The 26,315-nt window shown below is 37.6% G+C and overlaps 1 pseudogene; it reads right to left on the minus strand.

Moving 5' to 3' along the window:
- Positions 1–24,975: 24,975 nt before the first annotated feature.
- On the minus strand, positions 24,976–25,854 carry LOC117719941 (small ribosomal subunit protein uS5 pseudogene; annotated as a pseudogene).
- Between the last annotated feature and the right edge of the window lie 461 nt (positions 25,855–26,315).

Raw genomic sequence — 26,315 nt, forward strand, 5'->3', positions numbered from 1 at the left:
TCTTTACCTAAACAGAGCAGTCTGTCTTGGAAATTATCTCTCACAGTCAAGGTGGTTTTTGTGACTAAACCCACAGAACCATGGGAAGTGCTTGTGAGATAAAGAGGAAGTCTAGAGTTGTATGAAGTCAACCTCATATTGAACATGACATCTGTTCCTGTTCTAAAAATCACTGTTTCCTCTCTCCATTTGTCTGATTTGAGTACCAAGTACAAAATCATTCTTTGCCTTTTAGAGTGAAAGATAGAAGCTGAATATATTTCTGTCTCAGATCCAGAACATCATACCTCATGCTACCTAGGTCATTTTCTGCTCCATTAAGGGCTAGACAATGTCTATGTCTTCTCCTATATATATCAAGAGCATTTAATCAAAAATTTCTGGATAATGATACAAAGGAATGTTTTGAAGAAGTAGAAGACATGTTAAAAGGAAGAAACATTTAAAGCCTAACTCTACCTAATGGTGATAATTTCAGTCACACAGGAATTACATATTAAACAAAATCACCTTTTTTTCAAAGTATAGCATAGGGGAATAACTAAAGTGCCTTTTTTATACACCAAAAATTTGAATTTTTGCTCAACTCCATATAAAAGTAGATGGGAAAAGGGACTACCTCTAGTGTCCTCTAACACTCTCAACAGAACCAGTCTAGAGCAAGCCTTTTGTCTACAGGGGGAATCAGCTGACAGGAGTTCACCTTTAGGCTCCTAGAAGAGCCCCATGTTTATTTTAAAGCCCCAAGTCCTTTTGAATATGAAGAACAACTTACTTTATGTCCTTATCAACAGTCAGAATTTGAAAACAGAGTAAATTTGTTTTGAAGATAGAATCCTAAAGTAGTGAGAACATCATCTGCTCTTTCAGGCACTATGACTTCTCGTGTTTTGCAGCAAGACTACTAGGTTTCTTATACTCAGGTCTTTTGAACTGAAGTACTGAAAATCTGTTCTATTAAATGCTCTTCAAACACAAATAGGGATGTTGCAGCCATTGAAGTTTGGTTATTTTATGCTCCTGAACCTCTGCTGTAGAGGACACTGTGTTCCCATGCAGGCTAGACTACCTTAGAGTTCCTTCAGAAGAGCTATGTGTTCATCTGGACAAATATTGTGTCCATGGAAGATTGATGGGCTCTGATCAACCCCTTTGCTCTTAAAGCAGACTTCACTAATCTTAATTCTTGTTTGTGTTTTTGCATAAACTTGGGAACCTGATTATAAAAGAACTTACAAGAAATAACAATAAGCAGAAAATGGTATACTTACAGAAAGCAATCAAGGAAAATAACCATTAGAAGAGCAAGATAGTTCTTAGGTATCAATTCAGTTTACACTTACACACACACGCACACACACACACACACACACACACACACACATACAAGCAAACACCTTTACATAAAAAAGTCATTGATCATTTTCTCCTTCACTATCCACAATGGGCTACCTTACTGCACAAATTTTAATAGATACACTATTACCAAAGTCAACTTTCCGGAAGACGGAAACTTATAAATTTCTTCTCAGCCAGAGTTTTACAGTTAAGAGACTCACATAACCTTTTTTGACCTTTAGAAAAAGCTGTCAGCCTGGTTGTTTGCAGCACTCTCTATAAGGCAGTGTATCTCTAAAGGCAGTACCTGCGTCCTGTGAATCACTGCAACATAGATCCTGGTTATAATGAGAGTTCCTCGAAATCACTCGCCTGTGCCATTGTTGTGTCTGGTCCATTAAATCCACAGCTCATGAAAGAAAAGAGTCCCATCTACTCTCTACTAGGTCAAGGGATATATGTCTCGGAGAAAAGTGCTAGCTAGAAAGATGTGATTGATTAGGTGTTTAGAAGTGTTTATACAAACATAGGAACTGGTTAGATAGATATATTGTGCCCATGGCTTGAAGAGACAGTAATGGAAGTGGCCATCTGGCAGCTGCACCTTGTCTCAAATTTTGCTCTTTGGGAGGAACAATGATGGAGATGATAGAGATAGAGGTGACTTTCTTCCTAAGGTTCAGATGTTCAAGGTTATTTGTGCCTAAGGCAAAAGAACCTAAGATTTAATGTGCATACTATTTGCTATTTGTCGATCGGCTTTGCCTCTGTGCACATCCCCACTAATAAAAAAAAAATCTAGCTTCTAAGAAAGAAAATGATGAGTTGGTCACAGTGGTGTCAAAAAGGATTGATGTGGAATTTGATATGGCATGCTAGATGCCATGGCAGGATCTGTTTATGAAGGGCAAAATTAAGTGAGGATTCCTTTCAACAAGTGCTATTCTTCTCATGATTATAATACAACAGACATATCAGGCATGATAGAAAGGTTTTCATCAGGATTTGGGATTAGAGAGAGTTGCTGTCTGTAGGTAGTCAAATTCAGAAGGCATCTCAAGGTGCACAATGCTGTGCTACAAGTTGAGAGTTAGAACTCATCATAGAGGCAATACTTGAAGCAAAATGTCTGCCCAAGAAAGCCTTTAGTAACAGCAAGATAACAATGTTTTCTCAATGCAAATTTTCTGATATTGAGTTAAAGAAAGCTCCTTAAGAGTCTAACAAACAAAATTCTCACAGGAGCATTGTGTATATTTTGTGTTTTGTGACTAGGTATCAGCATAAGATAAATCTAAACTAAAATGTTAATAGTATGTGGAAATAAGATGGCAAATATATATGATTTTAGATCTATCACAAGACATTTCTTTGGATAAGAAAGACAACTTGAAATTACAGTTTTGAACATTTTTACAAGATTGTTTATTTTCATTTTAGGAATATGAGTGTTTTCTTTACCTATATGAAAAATCACCATGAGTGTGCTTGGTCCTATAAAGGGCAAATGATTCCTTGGAGCTAGATTTACAGGAAGTTTTATACTAACATGTGTGTGCTGGCAAACAAACAAATATCCTATGGAAGAGTAGAAAACATTCTTAGCTATTGAGCCATCTTATTGGCCCCAATTTAAAATGTTCTGTGAAGAAGAAGAAGAAGAGGAAGAAGAGGAAGAAGAAGAAGAAGAAGAAGAAGAAGAAGAAGAAGAAGAAGAAGAAGAAGAAGAAGAAGAAGAAGAAGAAGAAGAAGAAGAAGAAGAAGAAGAAGAAGGAGAGGAAAAAAATCTCAGTGTAGTCTCTGATACAAGTTTATTTATGAAAATATCCAATTCCATACTTTTTGGTTTTTTGCTAGTTAAGTTATAGTTTATTTCTTATTCATGAACTCTACCATATTACTCTATATTCAACAAGCATCAGTGAAAATGTCTAGATTCATGATTGATTCTCCTCCAGTCCTGTTTTGTGCACTGGAAGCACCTGGATGTCAAACAGCACACACACACACACACACACACACACACACACACACACTTGCTCACTTACTCACACACCTGGAAACATTCACACTCTGGGTAAAGGAATGAACATTGGTTATTTAAAATTAGCTCCCAGTGGAATTCTAATTCTGAGCTGGGGTTGCAACCCACTGGTGTATGGCATGTAGTAATCTGCAGTTTTGCTGAGGCACAAAATTGAACCACTTGTGCTTGGAGTGAGTGATTCATCTGGTGAATGAGGCTAGCCTGCCACTCAAATTCTGTACTTCCGGACTGTCGGGTCTCACTCAATTTCATCTCTCACACACACAGCTTCTTATGAAGCAAACAACAGATTCAATGAAAACAAGCAAACAAAGGCGAGCTAAAAAAAACACTTTGTTCTCTTCCCTTGTGAAAATTGGATGAACAGAAATAAACAGTCACTCACATTCCATTATAAGTGAAAAGATTGGGAGGAATTCTAAGTGAGCATTCAGGAGAGGGCTGTTTAAGCTGATGCAGATTAAGTAACCACGTATTACCTGTGTCTTCCCTACTCAGAAACCAAGGCTTTTAGGAGTTGAAAAAAACTGTTGTAAAAAAGAATGATTAATCTTACCAGCTATGTGTTAGATATTATTGGCTACATGGTCTCTAGAGTACATCATCACAGAAGCTAAGGCGAGTTTCAGAACTGCACAATAATGAACACTCTTAATAATAATACAAGAGCCTTATGGATGTGCATGCATGTGTGCTCACACAAAACAATACAAGAAAATGAGAGGCACAATCTCTTTTTGTTGAAAGAACTTCAGTCAGGATTGTAAAGGTTCTCCACTGCAACAGCCAGTAATATTGTGTACATATAATAGAAGATATTTGTCTCACTTATTTATTATTTTAGCTCCTGATTCTTTGAGATGCTTATTGTACAAGGAGTCTGATGGCTCAAAATTATAGTATATGTTTTCATGAAGATTAGAAGAATGGGATTATTATACCTAAGATATTAGTTAGCTTGTTAGTGCTACTAATGCTTTGTTAGTCTTAGAAAGAGGATTGCAAACTCTTTTCTTGATTCTTAGTTTTCTCCTTCTGTTTGGGATCCTTTGATGGATCATAGTTTAGTATTCTAGTCATGAAATGCCTTCTATAGAAACATGTTCTGTAAGTCCATATATGCTTTGGTACCCATTGATCCAGTGCCACCTTCTCTCATTACTCCACATTCACTTAATGATTTCCTATTTGACCTGTCACTATTGATCTTTATAGAACAAGCAAGCTCTAGACACAAGGAAAAGCAGATTCAATGTTTCACATTCTGTATTTTTTTCTTATATCATAAATATTTGTGATGCTATAAAGCCTTGTATTTCAGAGGATCAAAGAAGTAGATATCTGATGTAAGTACAAGAAAACTTCTCATGGAAGCCTTTTTGTTGTTGCTGTTGTTATTAAATTCAACTTGGCATGATCATGACTTTAAAGTCCATATTGCCATTGAGTCACTGCATATTGAGATTAAATATGGAAATATACTGGAAAACATTTTTTTCATTAGAACCTTACCTGGGAAATGGACACACAATGTTGGTTCAGTTGGCCTTTTCAACTGCCCTGCCTCTTTTACAAACACCATTCATACATGAATTCTTCCTGACCAGGAAAGCAGAAAGTCAACAGAGAGCAGACGCATTCCCTGGAATGCAGAGATAAGTCCTTGGAAACACTCCACTGAAGAAGCAAGAGCTGGCAACACCTTACATCCTTTAAGCTTATATATCAAAAGCAGAGAGCAGACGTTTCCATCAGTGGGTTTCCTAGAGCTCTCAGAAAAGCTTCATATGACCTGTCCACACAAGAGGATTGGCTGCTTGTCCTTTGCTGCTACTGACTGTGCATGTCATGTACTCTGAAATAGGAAAACAAAGAACCAAAGTTAGGTTTGTTTAATTGAACAAGAAACTCTGTTTTTATGGAATCTGCTATATGGTTACAATCATTATTCTTTTATTTGATTATTTGATTTTGAGATTTCTTTCAGTGTCAATGTTACTTTGCTATTTTCTCTTTTTCACTTCCTTCATTTTCTTTCTTTCTTTCTTTCTTTCTTTCTTTCTTTCTTTCTTTCTTTCTTTCTTTCTGTCTTTCGTTCTCCTTATTTGTATCTTACTTAAAGTAGTCAATTGTGATTTCCTCTGATATACTTTATTGCAATAAAAATGCATAGGGAAACAACAGTCTTAAAACAAAAGGGGAAAACTGTTTCTTCACCACCTAAAATTGAGCAAAGACTTGTGCTGGAACTGTAATCAACTGGATGAGTGCAAACTAAGTCTTAAGGTTGGTTCAAATCACTTCTCCCCCTCTCTTTTGTGTATAGGGAGAAGGAAGAAGAAAGAAAGAAGAGAGATAAGGAGAGAAGTGCAGTCAATGGAGGGAGGAAGTGGAATATAGAAATTGCAGGAGGCATGTAGGGTTGTATACATCTCCATATACTAATCAATGCTTTCAGCACAAAGAAAGAAAAAAAGATTGTGTAAGTGATTTCCCTCTTTCATACTGTCATATAAGAACAAGTGAGAATTGTGATGTATTGTGCGATGATATTCAGTTAAGTTACATTTAAAAGTTTCATTATATCCAGACTTGGTTAGAAGAACTAGGGACAAGGAGACACTAGACTAAGGTTATTGTTGGCACAAATTACAGAAAGGCGTAGATCCAAGGGAGGATTTCTGTACCAGCCTCTCCATCCATTTTGTCTGACATTGAAAGAAGTGGTTATATGATTTCGATGAAAAAACAATAAGAATTGTTTCCCTTCTCTCTCTCTCTCTTCCTCAATTCTTACTTCTTACCTCATTGTTTAAAAACATTCTAATCTTCAGGGAGAAAGATTAGGATCTTAGAGGCTAAAAATATTTTTTAGAAGTACACAGAATAGCCTAAAACTTATGCCATTAATTTGTTGTTTAAAACTTGGTATTTTGGATCTTTGTTCTTAGTAGAGATTTCTTGTCTAAATGGTATATAAAAATAGGGAAGGAAAGGAAGAGAGAGAGAGAGAGAGAGAGAGAGAGAGAGAGAGAGAGGAGGAGAGAGGAGAGAGAGAGAGAGAGAGAGAGAGAGAGAGAGAGAGAGAGAGAGAGGAAAAAGGTAAAAGGCAAAAAGAAAGAGGGAGGAAAGTTAGAAGAAAAAAGAAAGCTGTTTAGAACAAATTTATTTCCTAATTAAAGGACAGTATACAAATTAGTCTATACAAGCCAATATAATCACTCACTTCCTAGCAGAAATTACGAACACCAAATGATAAAATTTTGTGGTGCTGAAGACACACTCAGTAAAACAAAGAAAAGTCTAGAAAGCTAGCTGAAAACGAGAGAAGTGACTATCCAGTGGGCTGTCCTGTAAGGATACTTCACACAAATCTAGCAAATCTTAACTGAGAGTTTTGAATCTGTACTTTTCTTTTTTAAAGTCTCAAAAATCTCCATTTTCTTATGATGTTTATCCTGTAAACTTAACAGTTTTTTCCTTGTTATCATTTTAGAAAATCCCCACTCTTTTAAAATTCCGAATTTGACATGAGCCCTGATCACCTTAAACCTAAGTCATAATTCAGGAATAACAAGAATGGAGGTGCCTCAGTGGATGAATACGAGAAGATGAAGACTCCTGTGCAAGGTATGACAGTGAAGAGGTAGAGTTGACATTTAAAGATATTTCTATAATAGGGCTTGTGGTTATACAGACAAAAACAGTGATAAAAAAGAATTAAAACAAAAGTCACCAGAGTGCATGGTCTTTACTTAAGCTCTGCTAGAAGGTAGTCATGCAGCTGAAGAAGGAAATCTCAGAACTCTTTGGTTTTGATGATAGAAATTCAATTTAATTTTCTCATGTGTGTCTATACTAATACTATTTCTGTTTTTAGAAACACATCTAATTTTCTCATATTTTCTGAATTTCCAAATGTGAGATAATAAATGCAGAAAATGGAAAAATACTGGCTTATGACATTTTATATCACATTTCTTTATGATATTCTGAATTCTTGTTGATATTTCTCATAATGGCACTATATTACCCAGTATAATTCATCTTGAGGGCAGCTGGATTCAGAAGACAAATGAACAATAAAACACTGTCTCATCTAGAGATTTAAAATATGCTTTGTGATTAGTCAGCTTGACAAATACAATCCATCAATCCATCAACCAATAAAATTTATTGAGTAACCACTGTGCTAAAGCATGTGGATGTATAGAAGTAAAGAGTGTCTCAGACTTCCCTAGCCCTGCACTAAACCTGGGCTCTTTTTTATCTTATATTTTTTTCCATCTCCTCATGGGTGCAAGGTGGAGTTTTTCTTGTTAGCTTCTTGTGGGATAGGGCTAGGGTAATCTAGGTCTCTCCAAAAGGCTATCATCAAAAAGCAAGGTTAGAAAAGCACTGCTTATTCTAGACTCTCGAGACAATGGCTACCATATCAAAAATGGGCAGTCTCTTAGACAAGTGTTTATTGGGTTAAGGCTCTAGGTTGAGGATGGTAAATGGAGAAGACTCCTATTCCCAAAATATAGAAGTAGTTTGTTCCCATACAAACCACGATGTTCCTAAGTGCAGCATAAATTTGTCTGGGAAAAGTGATATACAGCATCTAGCACTTCTGCAGAAAGCAAGTACATTTACATCAAATGCATACCATATATCATTGCATGTAAGCCTACTAAGCTAACATTTGTTAATCTTTGAACAAATTAGGATACCACATTCCTAGTCCATGTCTTATTGGAAAAGATGAAATGTTTTTCATTTAGAAAAACTAAATTTTAGTATAATAATTTTTCAAGTAATCTTTTCCAATCTTATCTCTTTTGTATATGTAGATTTAGATGAGAAAACTGTGTTCCCCTTCAGTTGTGGATGCCAGTGGTACAAAGCTGCCACAAGAGAAACTCTTCTGGCCATTCTGAGAAGAGAGCCTGTTCTCCAACCCTTCCCTGCTTTCTGAATGTCATTGTTTCCCAGCAGTTTTGGGGTTCCCTTTAAAGGTGTTTCCAACACCTTGTCTTCACATTTCTGTTTAGCTTTTTCATAAGGGTCAGATACTAGATTTAGGGAGAAACACATTCAGGTTTCTAAGTGCTTTTGGATTGGGAGAGACAGTCCCCAAACTAGTGTACTACCAGTGCTCCAAAGAAAGGTGGGTGATAACAGGGCCCCCCTCTCAGAGGAGAAGGGGTAGAGAACAGGGGAGATCCTCAGTGAGGTGGGACTTCAAAGGGGCAGCAAACAAACAAACATAAATAAATAAAATCATATTTAATCATAAAAACAGAGTGTATCAAGCTTTAATAGTCTTCACATACTGGGACCCTGCGTTATATACACAAGGCTTCAAGCTTTCATGCCTATGCCTCCTCAGTTGTACTGCTGATATTTTTTGAAACCCCAAAATATAACCATCAAAAAGATCATTATCCACCCTTGGTTTTCCTCAATTTAACAGTTATAAAATACATATTTGCCAGATGACTATACTGATTAAAGATATAAAACATTTAAAAGTGACTAATTTTCACTATAAAAATCTCCAGAATTATTGTATCTGTGATTCCAGGACTGAATTAATAACTGATGAGATTACAACTTAAACCAAAGGCTGCTCCATTTATTCTCATTTAATTTGTCTCATTTCTCCCCCCCCCCCACTGTATGCATGTTTTTAAGGTATCAGGAAGAATGTTGTTTGGCACTCTTTGTGATGGATTGTCCATCTGTACTGTGTCCTCATTGGTGTAGTGTGTCTACTCATTGTTGACAATGATACATATGAAAGCAAGCAATTGAATCCAGTTTGAGAAAATTAACAACTAGGTTGCTATAGGTCATTAACACAAGGCATACTTTTGAAAGTGATTAATATAGAGGCTGCAACCCTCCTAGGATATCATTTGCCTGAAATTAATTGAAAGGTTTAAGGTTACCAATCAGGCTTTATTATAGATAGTTTTAAGTGGACCTTGGTTAAGGTGTTGTGTTGTTTGAGTAAGATAAGTCTTATGAAATTAATGCTGTAGCTAATTTAGGTTATTTGAGCAAGCTGACTATTAGATCAGGGAGCAATGAAGCATAATAGTGAATGAACTCGGGAAAGGAGGATGCTGAGAACACCATTCACTTTTCAGACATTAGGATTGTGATCCTTAAACTTTTGGTATTTGGCAGTAGATAGTTTAGAGACAAAGAGCTTTGTCAAGGCACCTGAAAGGGATAGCTATACATGTCCAAAAAATATTGTACTTTTATTACAGTTGTGCTAAGGCTGTCTTTAAAAGCCCATACATCTTGGGCTCCTTGAGTCTTATTTATTGCCACGTTGTAGTCATATTTAGAATGGCATATCAGAGTATATGATGACTTTTTTTCTCCTTTAAATTCCTGCAGAGCACAATGATAGAGATGTAATGCCTACATACATATACAGTATAGTTTGAATTTAATGCATTTCAGATCATTAAAGTTAACTTTTCATGTATTATATTTCGTTTCCAAATATGCTTGCATACATCTACATCCATAGAGATATATGCAGGCACACACACAAAATCCCATTATGTAGATCAATTTACATGATCACAATGCTCATATCCATGAAGCAGTGAACTTCCCAAATCAGATGCATGCATAAAAGCATTGATGCATAAAATTTCCATCTTGCAAGTACAGATAAAGTTCTAGTAGCATTTAGTGCCATGACAGGTCACTTAGGTTACAACTAGCAATATAGGACATGCTAATAAGATTTAACCTTCTTTGTCTGTTGCTGAAGAGGGAGAAAAAGAAGGAGTGAGATCTTTTTATCTTTGAAGATATCAAGGATAATTAAAAACAACTACGTTGCTTCTGATCTCCATGGCTGGGTATTGGTGAGCTGCATAAATATGGTACACACAGAGACACAAACACACACACACACACACACACATTCACATGCACATGTATACGTGCACACACACACATTTTCAGGAAGGCACTATGAGGTCTTAACCCATTCCTTACTGATCATTGCATTCATAAAATTAGCAAAACACACTTTGATGGTGCATGTGTATGAATTCACTTCCGTCTGTGCACTTTGTAAGACCTTCATCTAAAGAAAACTCTACTGGCATTAACATTTAAAATGAAAGTGAAAATCTCACAGTGCTACATGATAATGCTGAAGTGAAAGTTTATTAAACTTGTCATCTTTGTTAATTATTGTCATTTCAGCTAATTAGTGGCCATTCCTGGTGGTTATTAGATGTGTCGTTTTTCCTTTCAAGATGCCATCCCACATTGTCTTTGAATCTGGCTTCATTGTACACCCTTAGGAAGTGGGTCAGTGTCCACCCCATGGTCTCTGCACAGCAGAAAGATAATTCTTTGTTCTGTTTCAGGACAAGTGATCAGGGAAGGAGTCATCAATACCTCTTTTGTTTGTCAGTAGAAGAATAGACTAGGTGTCAACACTTTGTGATGAACAAAAGAGGAAAAAAATAGCAAGGTGACTTTTCTATAGGTTTAAGAATAATCTTTGAAGTATTTGACCACACCTTAACCATTCTCCTGAGATCTCATAATTTCAGCAGTATTTCTTTTACATGGGTTTTACTGTATTAGAAGGTAGACTCTGAGGCTTTGGCCACAAGAGACTAAGTACGTGAAGCTGATGTCCTATAGAGGATTCTCTCAAGGTGTAATTCTGTCTATGGATGTTAGAGCAACATACGCATAGCAGAGATGGGTGTGTTCACTCTCTCTTAAGATATCATTACCGAGTGGCAATAAAATCATTAATCAATGAAAAAATATCAATTAGATAAGTCAGGTGTCAAAAAAACAAACCAAACCAACCAAACAAACAAATAAACAAAAATCCAAGGAGATGCAGACCCTTTATTTAAAAAAAAAGTCAGAGAGGAATTTCCCAATGTATTCATAGGCAAGAAGCATGGTTGTGTTATCTGTAGAATTTGCCTGGACTCAGGGAGTGGGCCGCATAAATAAAGCAGGCTGCACTAATTAAGAAAAATATTCATGGCAACTGTACTGGATAGCTGGATAAATGCCCTCTCATTACATTTTGATTTTATATAAAATCAAACTAAAATAGAAAATTGAAAGATTATTTTGGAATTCACTCTGTAGAAATAGCCAAATTCATCAAATAAATTACATTTGCTGTGGTATTTTCCTCTCCAAATAATCCAAATACCTTATTATCTTCTCGCTTTTGTTTGCCACTTTACCTTCACGAATCCACCTTTCCACAACCAGTGTCTTTGTCTGAATGCTTAGCTCAATCTTTTTCAAATAAGTACTTTCCTGATAATATGACTTTCTTGGTTTCTCCAAATGAAGCTAGATGAAAAGTCCTTCTTCACCCCTTGTCACATCTATTCATGGTTACTGTAGTTCTTCATGTGCATCACGAATATCAGTAGGTTTTTCTTTATAAAATTGCCTTGTATTATGCACAAAGAAAAGTGAAGAAGGGAGGGGATAAGGGAAGGAATTAGAGAAAGAGAGAGAGAGAGAGAGAGAGAGAGAGAGAGAGAGAGAGAGAGCATTAAATGTGTGCTGTCTAAGTGATCTGAACCTATACTTGAAATTTGCAGGCTTTCCTGAACACATTTTAGGAAGTTGTGCAATTGCAAAGATCTCTTGAACTTAAGACTAATCCATATTTCAGTGGACTGAAATGGATTAAGATATAACCCAGTGAATCTCAACCTGTGGGTCACAACCTCTCTAGGGGTCACATATCAGATATTTACATTAGCAGAATAATAGTTATAATGTAGCAACAAAATGATTTTATGGTTGTGAGTCACCACAATATGAGGAACTGTATTAGAGGGTTGTAGCATTAGGAAGGTTGAGAACCAATGATTAAAAACAGAAAAGGCAATAATGTATTCATTATATCTAGCTCTAATTTGGTGATTAAGTGTCCCTGCATTAGAAATTAGTGCATGTACAATAATAAACAACATTTCTGCTCAGCTGAGCCAGGAAGGATGGAGACTGACACAGAATCACTACTAAACATGTTTCTCAGATGCTAGATAGCTCCCCTCTTCAGTTTCTCTCAAGAAACTAGAATAAACATCTTGGTAAAAGTGGGAGTTCTCGTGAAAACATCCACAGGCCCCAAGTGGGGTTGATCACCTGTGCCATGTCTTGCACTGGAGTTTGAGAATTCAGTCTCATCTTCTTACTAAAACCCATTGCTGGGGTACAGGGTTTTCCCTGGAGCATCTCAAGGTATAGAAAAATAACTTCGTTCACATGAGTGCATGTACATGTGACACTACAGTCAATCTCATAGGTTCTGGCACTGCTTCATTTATCGATTATTGGGAGGATGCAAGAAGAATTCAAGAAGACAAGACTGTAAAACCAGTGGAATGAAATTGGTGGGAGGACCCCATCTTATGTCTTCTAAGCCTCTCTATATACAGAATGCCAGCATTGCTCCAACATCCTATCTGTATAAAAAACGTAACCTGGTGGGACTTAGATGATTGACTTGGGTGTTCTGTCTACTTTCAGAATCCTAGTGTTCTTCCTTCACTGGCTTTTGTTATTCTCTGCCTATCCATAGAACACACTCTGTCAGGAAATGACAGGCTGCTTCAAACCATGCTCTCTCCCACCTCTATAACTTTTTATGTATTCCCTTTTTTTACATTCTATTACAGCATAACTTCTAAAAATGAAATAAAGATTATAGGCAATAGTGCAGGACCTGGGGGTCCCCTGCCTTGCTCTGAATATAAAAATGTGTTCATAGGAACCTGAGTTACACATCTGTAAATTGCTCCTATCTCCCCACTGACCATCATTGTAATTATTTCTGTTTGAAAATGAAAGGTTTGATGAGCAGAGAAGTTATTTTTCTATGTTTATCTTTTCTACCATTCACCTGAACTGCACATTTCCCTTTGGTGGTGGGTTCAGGAGATTAAATCTGTATTTATAATACTTGTCTCTGGGATGATGGAGAGGCAACCAAACAGAAATAAAAAGTAGTCAATTTCTGTGAGGTTTTAAACTTTACCCAGAATGTTTTCTTTGTTCTTTGACTTCAATGAAATTAAGGAGTGTTGAGTAAATTCTCATGAAATTGTATAACTTGGGAATGTAAAGACAGATAGATGGAAGAAGGAAGTGAAGAAAAGAAAGAGGAAAAACACAAGGAAAGAAAGCACAAGAGTGAGCTAGAACAGATAGTAGAGGGAGTCTCTTGGGGTTGTCTAAAAGTTTCAGCACAAATACAAAAGCTGTTGTAGTCAAGTGCCTTACAGCAATTGAACGTGTAACAAAACAATCATCATCACCACCATTACCACCAACAAAAACCTTCTTTATTACAGTTTCCAAACCTTTGTGCCACACCTATAGTCCATGTTAGGAGGGCTGAACATCTAAAGTAGCAGTAGAATACACCACTCCTCCTTTCAGCTGGATCACATATTTGTGTCTTTGAAAGTACCCATGACTTGCCTTTTTGTACTTCAGTTTCTGTACACTGAAAAAGGAGTATAGGCCATGGGTAGTGTTAGTTGAGGCAACTATGGTGAAGATATCTACTGAATTAATACAAACTTGAGAAATGGTGCCATTGCTGTTTCTGTCATCTATCTCTGGCAGCTAGACTTTGATACTCATGAGATCTCCATAAGTAAGAAGTCTCTCTGGTTCAGAAGGTGCCAAGTTGTGTTAGGGGAGAGGAGTTTTCCTTACTTCTGAGATACAAGCAATAAAGATAATGGGACGGAGAAGCTTGTAAAGTAGGAAAATGGCATCTAAATTAGTCTATCTATCTATGTATCTATCTATGTATCTATGTATGTATACATCTATCTATCTATCTATCTATCTATCTATCTATCTATCTATCTATCTATCTATGAATTGTTTTCCTAAGCATTCAAGGAACTGGCAGGTCACAAGACTGCAAAGTCAGAATTTTTTAATATTTCATTTCTTTCCAACATTCTATCTCATTTGTTTGCCTTCTCTTTATGAGTTTTTCTGTCTGTGTTACTATATCTTTTTTTTGGTATTCTTCTTCTTTTCTTGTTTGTAACCCCTTCTTCATTGAGATCCCTCAATGTAATTCACCAAACCCATTAACAACTAGTGACATCTCCATTTAATTCCTGGTGCAGCAGGAAGAGATGTCTTTACTTGTGCACATTTCAAATCCACAGTGTCATGAAGTTCTTTTTCTTCAACACTGAACAGGAGAACAATCGTTAAAAACAGCTGTGGGCCACCAAAGGATTCTTTTGTTAGCTGAGTAGAGTTTCTCAAAATCCAGGATGCCCAAAAGAAGCAAAGTTTATTCACACCTTTCTCTCTTTCTGAAGACAATATGTGTGGAAAGAATTGCTGTGGACCATTGAGTGAATGTGCTCTCTCAGAAACTGGAAGTACGCAGTTTCATATATCAGTAGACAATCAAAGAAATCTTGTATTCTATACACACACCTCACTGTATGAAAGATGAGTCCACAGACAATGTAGTTACCTGGTATATAAACAATAAGTTCATCACTCCTTTCCCTCTCTGGATACAGAAATATCTCTCTGGATATAAAAATCATCTTCTTTGGCTTCTCATATTGGGAACCAGAAAATATGAGGAGGGTACCAACAGGCAAAAACAAACAAACAAACAAACACAACAAAACCACCACCAACAACAACAACAATGACTAAAAAAACCCTACATATCTGAGTGTAATGTGAACTTTCAGGATTGGCTTTTAATGGAACTTCAGAGATATATCTTGAGTGTGAGATCCCAGCCTGTCATTATAAGAGATGGTCCCAGTTTCATCTTAATGTGGTCATCCAAAGCCATCCTGATTCACAGAAAACCAATAATGTTTTAGCAAGGATCCATCCTCTAAGGGCATTGAAGATCAAAACAGAAGCGATTACTTGAAGAGAAGAAAGCGGCCCTTGGAAATTGCTACTGTGAAATTCTAAAGGAATACCTCCCAGCATGCAGGTCTCTGCAGCTCTGGTTGACTTCAGGTTGAAGAATTGTTTTGATATGCGTATCACTTCTTCCTGCACAAGTTAATTTATTTAAACATTCATGAAGGGGAAGGGTTTTTTTTTTTTTTTTTAAATAGAAATGTGGCAATATTTTTTCAATTACACACGAACCAGGGTGTTTGCTGATCCATGAACAAAGTGAAGATTCAGTTGTGGAGAGTTTTACTGCTTAGTAACAAAGTTTTTATATCTAGCCTCAGTTAAATGCTAAGAACGTGGAAGGAAAATGATGGAAAATGCTTTAGTAAAGGCTCTCTCACAAATGACTTGCCGTGAAGAAGGTAGAGTTTTACTTTTTTTTTTCCCCCAGGAGACAACCAAATCCAAATGACTTAAGGCATTGGGAGAAATGACTCTAAAGCTGACTGAATCAGCAAGTGTGTTGAATGGGGCGGAGCTGAGAAGCAGGGTGGGTGGGATAATGCCCTGCCAATGAGACCAGGGGCTGTCAGCTAAGATCATTGCAGCATTTTTGAAAACTAGGTCAGAGTCAGGTGAGAGTGTCATTAGACCTATATGGAGACATACTACCAAAACAACAACAACAACAAAAACACACAAACAAACAAACAAAAACCCAACAACAAAAACCCCCACCTGTCTGAAATTCAAGTGTCAGGGCTGAAGGTCAAGTACATGGAGTACAGACTCATTGAAAGGTTGTGAACGAATGATGTGGGCAAAGGGTGATAGGAAGGTGTTATAGCAGCTGACATTTACAAATAAGAAAAGTCTTTGCAAATGACCCTTTCCCAAATAAGAATGCTGTGATTAGTAAGTGTATTCTCTTCAAGAGGAAGCGAGGCTTTTGCCATGAAACTAGCATGTAATGTCACAGTTTAGATATCATTTTACCCTACGAATTTTTTTCTTGTGGGTGGAAAAGATCATTAAATATCATTTTGCACTTGGTTGTAAGGGGTGAAACTTGTAAGCTTTGTAGATTCCCCTGGCCTTAGAGCTGGATCAATTTTAGAGCCTGGGAGGAAACAGAAGTAGAGAATTGACCTCAATGCAAAACTACAGAAGACCCAAAAGTCAGAGAATAATGACACAATTGGTTTCAGTCCCCTTTTATGGAACGTTGGGATATAAAGGAAAGCCACTTGAGAGGTATTTCTTCCAAATTACAACCACAGAAAGGCTGCACTCTCAAAATCCCTTCCATCATGTCATCTCCATGGATTTCATTAAATAGAAAACTGTTGTCCAGGTGAGCCTGACAGCCATGCTTACTTAAATGCCCTCACCAGTCATGTCATTCTCTGGATATGGCTGACCTTGAGACTAGTAACATTGAACTGAGGACCAGTTAAATCTTCAGCCACCCAAGCCGTACTTCACATGGGCAGGAAACTGCCTGTCTTTCCTGAGGCACTACCACTGCTTTTATTATTAAGAACTAATGGGCTAATCTGTAAGAGATTCCTTCTACTCCTATCCATAGAATATCTATTTGTCTGTGCGATCTCCTCTCTTTAGAGGTACCAGGGTAGAAGTCTTTTCTTGGACTTCAGGACTTTCATGAAGGAGCGACAGTATACCATGTTTTTCTTTGAGACTGTGTTCGAGGAAGGCATATCAGCTACTGTCTAGATGAAGACAGTTCTCTCTAAGTATAAGCAGACAGGAAGTCAGCTTAAGGTCTTAGGGAGGTTGATGGATGAAGATAGCAGGAGTACACTTTATGGCTCACATTCAGATAGTTGTTGACAGTTTTGAGACGTAAAATATAAATACAAAATGTGGTTAGGTGCAAGAAGTGCCTGTAACGTTGGTACCACATTGATCTATAGAGCATGGAAAGAAATAATGCTGAATTACAGAATAGAGTTGTTAAAAGTGACTCAAAAATAGTAAGTGATCATCAATTTCATTTAAAAGACTGAACTCATTATACATTATCTTATTAAGTTGATGGTCTAACTAAAGAAATGATATTTTAATTCCTAATTTCATTAAAAACAGTATTTATTGAAATACTAGTGTTCAGTTGAACTGCCTGGGGTCAAACCAAAAATAAACAGAAATGCAATTATTTGCAGAAAGGATGGGTAGTATTCTTATACTTCATTTTTTGTTTTGGATAATCACACATTTTATATTTTCCTTGCCTTAAAAATGTTCTTTTCTTGTGTCGGTTAGCATTTGTTTTCTTTTTGTCAACTTGATACAAGTTAGAGTGATTTGAGAAGATGTATCCTCAATTCAGAAACGTCCAAGCCAGATTACCCTATGGAAAATTTCTGAATCATTTTCTTGATTAATGATTGTTGGTGGAAAGCCCAGATTACAGTAGGCAGTGCCATCCCTAGGTTATATAAAAAAGCAGGCTGAGATAGCCATCGGCAGCAAGTCAGTACACAGTAATTTTTTCTATCTCCTCTGCTTCAGTTTCTTCCTTAGATTCCTTGAATGATGGACAGTAATTAGGACAAATAAGTCAAATAAACCCTTTCATGTTCAAGTTGCTTTTGGCAATGGTGTTTTATCACAACAATATAAATCTATACAGAGTGTTTCCCTATAACAAAAACTCAAAAAGAAAGAAAGAAAGAAAGAAAGAAAGAAAGAAAGAAAGAAAGAAAGAAAGAAAGCAATCCACAAGTTTATGTAAGAGAGACTTCTTTTGTACTTTACAAAAAGATAGATGAACTAAGTGACTTCTAAAGATTCCAATTCAGTTTCTCTGCTCTAAGCCAGGTTTTTATGAGACTAAATATTTTGACATAGCTATTTTCTTGTGGTTTTTGACATATTTAAGGCCAAGTACATCAGGAGGCAGACCAGAGTTTTTCCACCTCCTCCCAAAACTTTTATCAACAGTGTTGATAAATAAAATGTACATCTTCTCAGCTCCTCTATTCTAACAAATGTGTTACTTCTGAGGGGTTTCAGAACTGAATTCTGAGTATGTTAACATAAAAATATTTCACTTTTTTTCAACTCGCAATAGTCACTACTTTTGACCATTTTCCTCTCCTTTTTCTCTATTGCTTTTCAAAAAGATTTCACCAATAACAGAGGAGTTTTGAAAACTCAGCAGGATCTTCAGTCACAGAACATGGACCACAAAATCTTTTCTTTTCTTTTTTTTTTAAATAACAATATCCTTTTTTTATTTGAACAGGAAAATTCAATTGATTATTCATGACAACCAATGGACCTTTTGTCATTGTTGTTGCTGATACAGATTAATAGAGAAATATAACCTACAATCATTTCAATTAAAATTAAGACATCCTTCCTCTTCCTCATTTTCACTTCCTCTGTCTGCTTTTAATCACATCTTCACAGATCAATCCAAAGACTTAACCAGACATGTTCTTGTTTGCATATGAACTTTCCCTTATCTGATTATATGCTCAACACTATCCCCCCCCCCTTGTCCTTTCCTCTTTTCCTTAGATCCTCTCTATTGTGTGTGTGTGTGTAGGGGTGTGTGTATTTGTACTTGTGTAATATCACACCATAGAATAGAAGGTAGTTATATATTATCAATTCAAGTATCCTGAGTTGAATTAATGGAAGCAAAATTAAGAATAGAAAAAAGCCATTCAGTATACTGGATTGAAGTATTCTGGAAGCATTGAGGCTGGGACCACCAGAGTTCAATGATTTTTTCTTCCATTCTTAGATGTCAAATATCATCCTTACTTTTGCTTTATATTTCTCTTTATTAATTCCATCGGTAGGCTGCAAATAATGAAAAGCACCCAGTCCTTTATCTATCCTTTGTTAAACAGCTTTTTGCAGGAGCTAAAGAGGTGGTACTATTAAGAGCTTGTAATATTCTTCCAGAGGACCCAAATTCAGATCCTAGTACCCAATTTGGGTAGCTAATAACCTTTTGAAACTCCAGTTACATAGTATCCAAAACCATTTCTGGCCTTTGCCTATACCCTCATCTGATAGCAGACACAATCACACATAAATAAATAAATAAATAAATAAATAAATAAATAAATAAGTAAAAATAACCATATCAATGTCCAATGTCATGTTTGTCCTTGTGTTTGTTCCTGTTTCATGTTTTGAGATTCATGTTTTGAGACTAAGGAGGTCAGAGTCTCTAAAATATCTGGAACCTTACACCATGCTCTGTTTTTTTGGAATGAGTTAGAAGAAAAAAAAATGACAACATAGAAATTTATTTTAGTGATTTTCCCTCCCCATGCACCTCTGTTTTTCATGGCTTTATTTTGCCATTTTATTGGGATGGCGGCACATTTTGTTTGTTGACCCTAAGATTAAAAGAAGGTATAGGTCTGGTCTGTATTAGTGTAGATACACTTATGAGTCCGTAAGTGAGGTGGGACAACAATAGAAAAACAAAAACAGTAAGAGTTTTAAATTCACGAGCATGTTACTGGACAGGATTCTTAGTCTTTTATTACACAACACTTGATTGCATCAAACTCATGTTGAAAAATATAGCATTTAAATATCTGTACGTCTTTTTCCTAGAGGAGAGAAAATGAACAAACAAATTAACTAACTAAACCAAAAAAACCCTAAACAATGGATCAGACTAGAATTCGGTTTAGAGTAAGCACTTTGCAATCTTTCAAGGCCACTCTATCATGTCACCTCTTTGGTGACTAGAAAAGAAAGATTTTCCCAAGGCACTGCTACTGGTAGCCATACTCATGCTGTTGCAGTGAATGAGAGAATACAGTGTTTCCATGGTAATCTGGTCTGCTGGAATACTGAAGAAAGAATCTCATAGACAGCCTGTCTCTGTAACAGTTGGTGTACACCTTCCCCTCTTAAACTGGAATTTTTTCTTTATCTTTACTCTTTTTCATACCTATGAGCCTCCCTTTTTTCTCCCATGCCCTGTTCTGAATTCTCTTTCTTTATCATCCATTACCCATGAGTCCATTGGCCTATTTTAGCTCAGAGTAGACAAGTTTTGGGTTCACACTAGCATTGTCCTTATCTCATCTCCTTGAGATATCAGGATCCACTCCAATAATCAGGGAATCAGGGTCCTTGTTTGAACATGTCTGACTACATAGACAAACTGTCTAGATAAATAATTACCAATCTCCACTAAAAAAAAAAAAAACCCTCCCTTTTTTCTCCTTTGTAATATATTTTCAGATCTTAAATTATTTATGCTCCTGCCTTGACACTTCTCTTCAAAATATTGTCATTAAAATGTAATGGCTTTTCTCTTTGGTTAAAGAAAGAGTATGTCACAAGCAGCTGTCAAAATGGAGAGAGAGAGAGAGAGAGAGAGAGAGAGAGAGAGAGAGAGAGAGAGAAAGAGAGAGAGAAGAGAGAGATGAGGAGGAAGAGAGGGAGGTATAAGGAGGAGAAGGAGAGATGGGAGATGGGTAGAGGGAGAGACAGAGAGATAGGGAGATGACAGGGAGAGATGGGGAGACAATGGGGAGATGGGGGAAAGTGAGAGACAGGGAGACAAGGAGACAGAGAGACAGAGATTTGTTGATTTACATAAAATACCTTGACTATCTTAGACCTAACTTTTTAGGGTACCCCAGTTCATGTGAAATAAGCAAGGATGGGAAACTGCTGCAGGATGTTCTCAGATAGTAGAAACTAATTATGAAAGATGCTAATCTCTTAGCCTTTGTAATGCTGCCACCTGTGAGTTTGCATTAGACTAATTTTATATAAACTATATAGATACAGAGATGGTGAAAATATAAGAAATAAGCACAGGTGATTTTCTTGCTTCCTGTTTTTCAGTGGAAAAACCTGTGAGTAGCTCAATCAATGAAAACTGGGTTTGTAGATGCTGTTGCCAGACACTCTTCTCTTGACAGGTCAAGCCAGCATCTTTCCTTACTTCATTTTACTCAGGTTTGTGAAACTTATACACCTATACATTTGTTTCTACACTCCCTAGAAACAAATATTGGTCTCTCTCTCTCTCTCTCTCTCTCTCTCTCTCTCTCTCTCTCTCTCTAACATCTTTCTTTCTTTCCTATGATGTCTTTCTGTCTGTCCAGTCTCTGTCTTATTCTTCTCCCAATAACCTTATCCCCCTTCTCTTTTTTATCTGCTTTATCTCTTTATTTTCTCTGGAGATGAGAAGGACTTAATTCCTTGCGTTCAGAGTCTTTGCACTCATCCTCCCTCCAGTCCTATAATGTAATGACAATTATTGGAAAATATAATTCACTCTGTCTCACACTATTATTTATAATCTACTCAAGAATATTCTTCACATTCTTAATATCCAGCTGTCGGAGAGAATTACAACTGGGAGGCTGACTGGAGGCCATTGTAACTAGAGAGATTTTCTATTTCATTGTGAGGTTTCGTGACTTTTCCAGAATGATTTGATATGTTATTATGCACTTTAGACCATTTTTTAAAGAAACACACCACACTTTTAATGATTTAGTTTATTTTCTTTATTTCATAGGAATATGAAGATGTAATCATTTCTGTTGACCAGTTTAAAGAAGATGACTGCCCTCAAAAGGCATTTAAGAAGAGGCCTCTAGGCATCATCTAACCTGTCTTCTGCTCCTAGAAGAAGGCATGCACTCTATCTTTCTCTCTCTGTTCAATTACTTCCCTCCTCCCCTCTTTCTTTGTCTACTCTATCCATGCTTCTAGTGGTTTCTTTCCCTCTCTTTATTCATCTCCCTTTCCCTCCTTCCCTTCTTTTCCCCCTTCCCTCCCCCATTCTCTCTCCCCTCCCTCCCTATCCATCTCCCTTTTCCCTCTCTCCATCTCCCTCTGCCTCTTCCTCTCTCTGTCCCTCTCTCTCTCCATCTCCCCTTCCCTCTCCATCTCCTCTTTCTCTCACACACACAATGAAGGTGAACTTTGCCAGATAAACAAAATAAATCTAGACCTTCTCTTTACAATACTAACTTAGAAATCTGCTTCATCTTTGCTCTGAAGCTTTCAATGCAGAATGATTTTATTGTTTTTCCATTTCCCTTCTTTTCTTTTTTTTCTCTCTCTTTATTATTTCTTTCCAGGAAGCGATTTATGAAACTTACCTGCTGTCAAGACAGACCTTGCAAAAAGAGCATAGAAGACAGATATAAGTTTGAAGGAAGAGAATAATTGTCATAGCCAGAAATATGCTATCTTGTTCCCTGTATTTTAAAGATCATTGTAAAATGACAGTATTAAGACTTTGCCTTTTATCAAGGAGGACTGATGTGATGGGGGTGTGGGATGGTGACATCCTCTTGGAGATGGGGGAAGGAGGAATAGGATGAGGAACAGTCAGAGGACAGACTGGGAGGGGGACTGGATTGCAAAAATGATTAAATAGTAATAAATACTACTACTACTACTACTACTAAAAAACTTTCCTTTTATCACACTCAATGCAAATTAATATATGCATGCATGTAAACACACATACATTTACGTGCACAGACACATGCTTGCACAGGCATGAACACATGTGCATTGTCCTTGTATGATTTCTGTTGCTGTGATAAAGAGCAAGCCGAAAAGCAAACTGAATAAACACTGAGATATTTGGCTCATACTTTTATTTTATAGTCCATCACTGAAGGGAGCTAGTGTAAGAACTCAAGGCAGGAACCTGGAAGCAGGCACTGAAGCAGACTCCAGGGAGATGGGCTGCTTACTCACATTTCCAGGTGAGTTGTTCAGATTTCCTTCTTCTACATCCCAGGACCATATGCTTCTCTCCTATACCACATCAACCAGATCCCATAGGCTTGCCTACAGAACCAACTTAATGGAGACATTATCTCATTTAGCTTCCCTCTTCCCAGATTACTGTAGCTCCTGTTGAGAAAAACAAACAAGAAACACTAACCAGAGCACCAGTACACACCACACACACACACACAGAGAGAGAGAGAGAGAGAGAGAGAGAGAGAGGGAGAGGGAGAGGGAGAGGGAGAGGGAGAGGGAGAGGGAGAGGGAGAGGGAGAGGGAGAGGGAGAGGGAGAGGGAGAGGGAGAGGGAGAGGGAGAGGGAGAGGGAGAGGGAGAGGGAGAGGGAGAGGGAGAGGGAGAGGGAGAGGGAGAGGGAGAGGGAGAGGGAGAGGGAGAGGGAGAGGGAGAGGGAGAGGGAGAGGGAGAGGGAGAGGGAGAGGGAGAGGGAGAGGGAGAGGGAGAGGGAGAGAGGGAGAGGGAGAGGGAGAGGGAGAGGGAGAGGGAGAGGGGGAGGGAGAGGGAGAGGGAGAGGGAGAGGGAGAGGGAGAGGGAGGAGAGGGAGAGAGGGAGAGGGAGAGGGAGAGGGAGAGAGAGAGAGAGAGAGAGAGAGAGAGAGAGAGAGAGAGAGAGAGAGGGAGAGTCTTAGTCCCTTCTTTCTCGTCATTGGTTACTCATATTAGACCTCTTACACTATTCATTATGACACAGATGGTAAAGTGTGTATTCTGCTTAGCAGAAAGGCAAGAAGAACCAAATGCCATCCACAAATAGCACATTCCCTACCAACTTACTGATTATTTTGCTTTTCTGATGAACAATGTCATCTTATGTACACCAGCAGATTATATTGTGCCACATCTGATAGCCAGAAAAATATCCTAAGAATCTCAACGAGAAAATGGAGGGTTTCAGAGCAGTTCCAAAAGCTACTTTCTTCACTTCTAACCTGTGCCATATTATTTTGGAGGCAAACATGTAGTTGATCATATTTTGTTAATTTCAGTGCTGATTATAATAGGACATTGACATATATTACCAATAATAATCTCTAAGTTGTTATAGACACTTTAGAATTTATGTATGATCAAGTTCTCTAAGTGTGCATTTCATAAACTCTGAAATCTATACATTTTGGAAACTGATCATCTTGCATATCATTAATATAAGGTAGGTCATGGTCCTAATTGAATAACTGGACTTTCTCATAAACATTTACTTACTTTGGACTCCACAAATCAATAAATGAATCAATCAACTCACCTTTTAAAATTTTGTTCTCTTTTGTTATTTTGTCTTTAATATTCTAACTAGGAACATGGTATTTTCTTATATAAATAGATCAAAGGCTACAAAAATATTGACTGACTTTGTGAAACATACTTCATGCAAAAAAAAAAGATCTTTCATTAACTTTTTGTCAAGGCACTGTATTAATTCCTAGAACCAACAAAGAAATCAGCAGAAACTGAGACACTTAATTAAAACAATAGAAACATCTTCTTTATTAATAGAAAATTTGAACTAAAAGTGTCCTCAAACTTCATGCACTTTCGGTTACTGAGAGAAGCTTCTACCCCATTGATCTCTCCTCTTTCTGACCACTGGCAATTCTTGTATGCCTTGCTTGTAGATATGAGAATCCAATTATTTATCTACTTTCATTTTTTCTTCATATATATATATATATGTATATATATATATATATATATATATATATATATATATATATGTAACCAATTTAATCGCTTATTAATTTTGGATTTAGGTCTAAACTAGGCAGTATAATCTCATCTAAATATTTATATATGTAAGGACCTATTACCACATAATGTTTTTTACTGACTTTTTTTTAACAGACTTAATCCATTTATTTTTCTTGTATAAAAACCCTTATGTGGTAGCCACAGGTGGAGCCTGGGTCCTCTGAACATACTCTGGTGTGGGTCTTCACAAGATGATCAGTGAATTCCTGATAAGGAGACTTGGTGAACACAGTCTCTTTCTAGAGGTCGGGGGTCAGGTAGCTGTAAGTCTTGGAGATGGCATCAAAGGTGGCCTCGGCAAAGTTGCCCAGGGTGGCAGTGCAGCCCCTGGCTGAAGTGTAGCAGTCGTCTATGTCGGCCATCATCAGTAGCTTCTTGGGCACAGGAGCAGAGACAATGCCACTGCCTCTGGGGGCGGGGATGAGACACACCAGCACAGAGCCACAGCGGCCTGTCACCTTGCATGGAACAGTGTGAGGCTTGCCAATCTTGTTCCCCCAGTAGCCTCTTTGCACAGGGACAATGAAGAGCTTGACCAAGATGATGGCCCCTCGAATGGCAGTGGCAACTTCCTTGGAGCACTTAACACCAAGACCAACGTGACCATTGTAGTCCCCAATAGCGACAAAAGCTTTGAACCTGGTCCGCTGGCCAGCCCGAGTCTGCTTCTGCACTGGCATGATCTTCAGAACCTCATCCTTTAGGGATGCACCCAGGAAAAGTCAATGATCTCAGACTCCTTAATGGGCAGGGAGAACAAGTAGATCTCCAAGTACTTGATCTTCATGTCCTTAACCAGGCAGCCCAGCTTGGTGACGGGGATCCACTCCTTGTCTTCAGCTTTTCCTCCATGAGCTCAGCGGCCTAGACCACCACCACAGCCTCGACCACAACCGCAGCCCCTAAGACCGGCCGAATTCTCCGCAGAAGCCACCGCGGCCTCCTAATCCTAGGCCCCCGGGTCCTCCGGGTCCTCCCGCTGCACCGGCATCATCTGCCATTTGGTGTTTTCAGAAGAAGAAAAAGCTTTTACTGACTTTTTAATGACCTTAAACAATCTTGGTCACTATTCTTTGCACCTCAGATAGTGAAGTGCATCCTTCTACTTCAATATTAAGCTGAAGCAAAATGGCATCATTAACTGATCCATCCCCAGTCCATCTAATGGTTATTTTGATTTTCTGTAAAACAAAGTCATTGTATATGCACTAGCAGGTTACCAGCTGATCACTACCAGCCAGTGTGTAGAGTTAGTTGCACAATGAGGATCAAGGACTTCGCTAACAAAATACTGGACTTTGACTTAATGCTTTTGACTCACTTAACTGGATAAAATATTTCTGCAAACAAAACAAAAACAAAGGAAAAACTGAAAAGGTAAAAAGTAAATACCTCTTGCCTAAGTTGACCTCTGAAGTTTCTACTAAAGACTTAGAAATTGATGAGTCATGTCAGCTGAAAATAGCA

The sequence above is a fragment of the Arvicanthis niloticus genome, chromosome 14 (assembly GCF_011762505.2).
Source record: "Arvicanthis niloticus isolate mArvNil1 chromosome 14, mArvNil1.pat.X, whole genome shotgun sequence".
NCBI classification, from domain to species: domain Eukaryota; kingdom Metazoa; phylum Chordata; class Mammalia; order Rodentia; family Muridae; genus Arvicanthis; species Arvicanthis niloticus.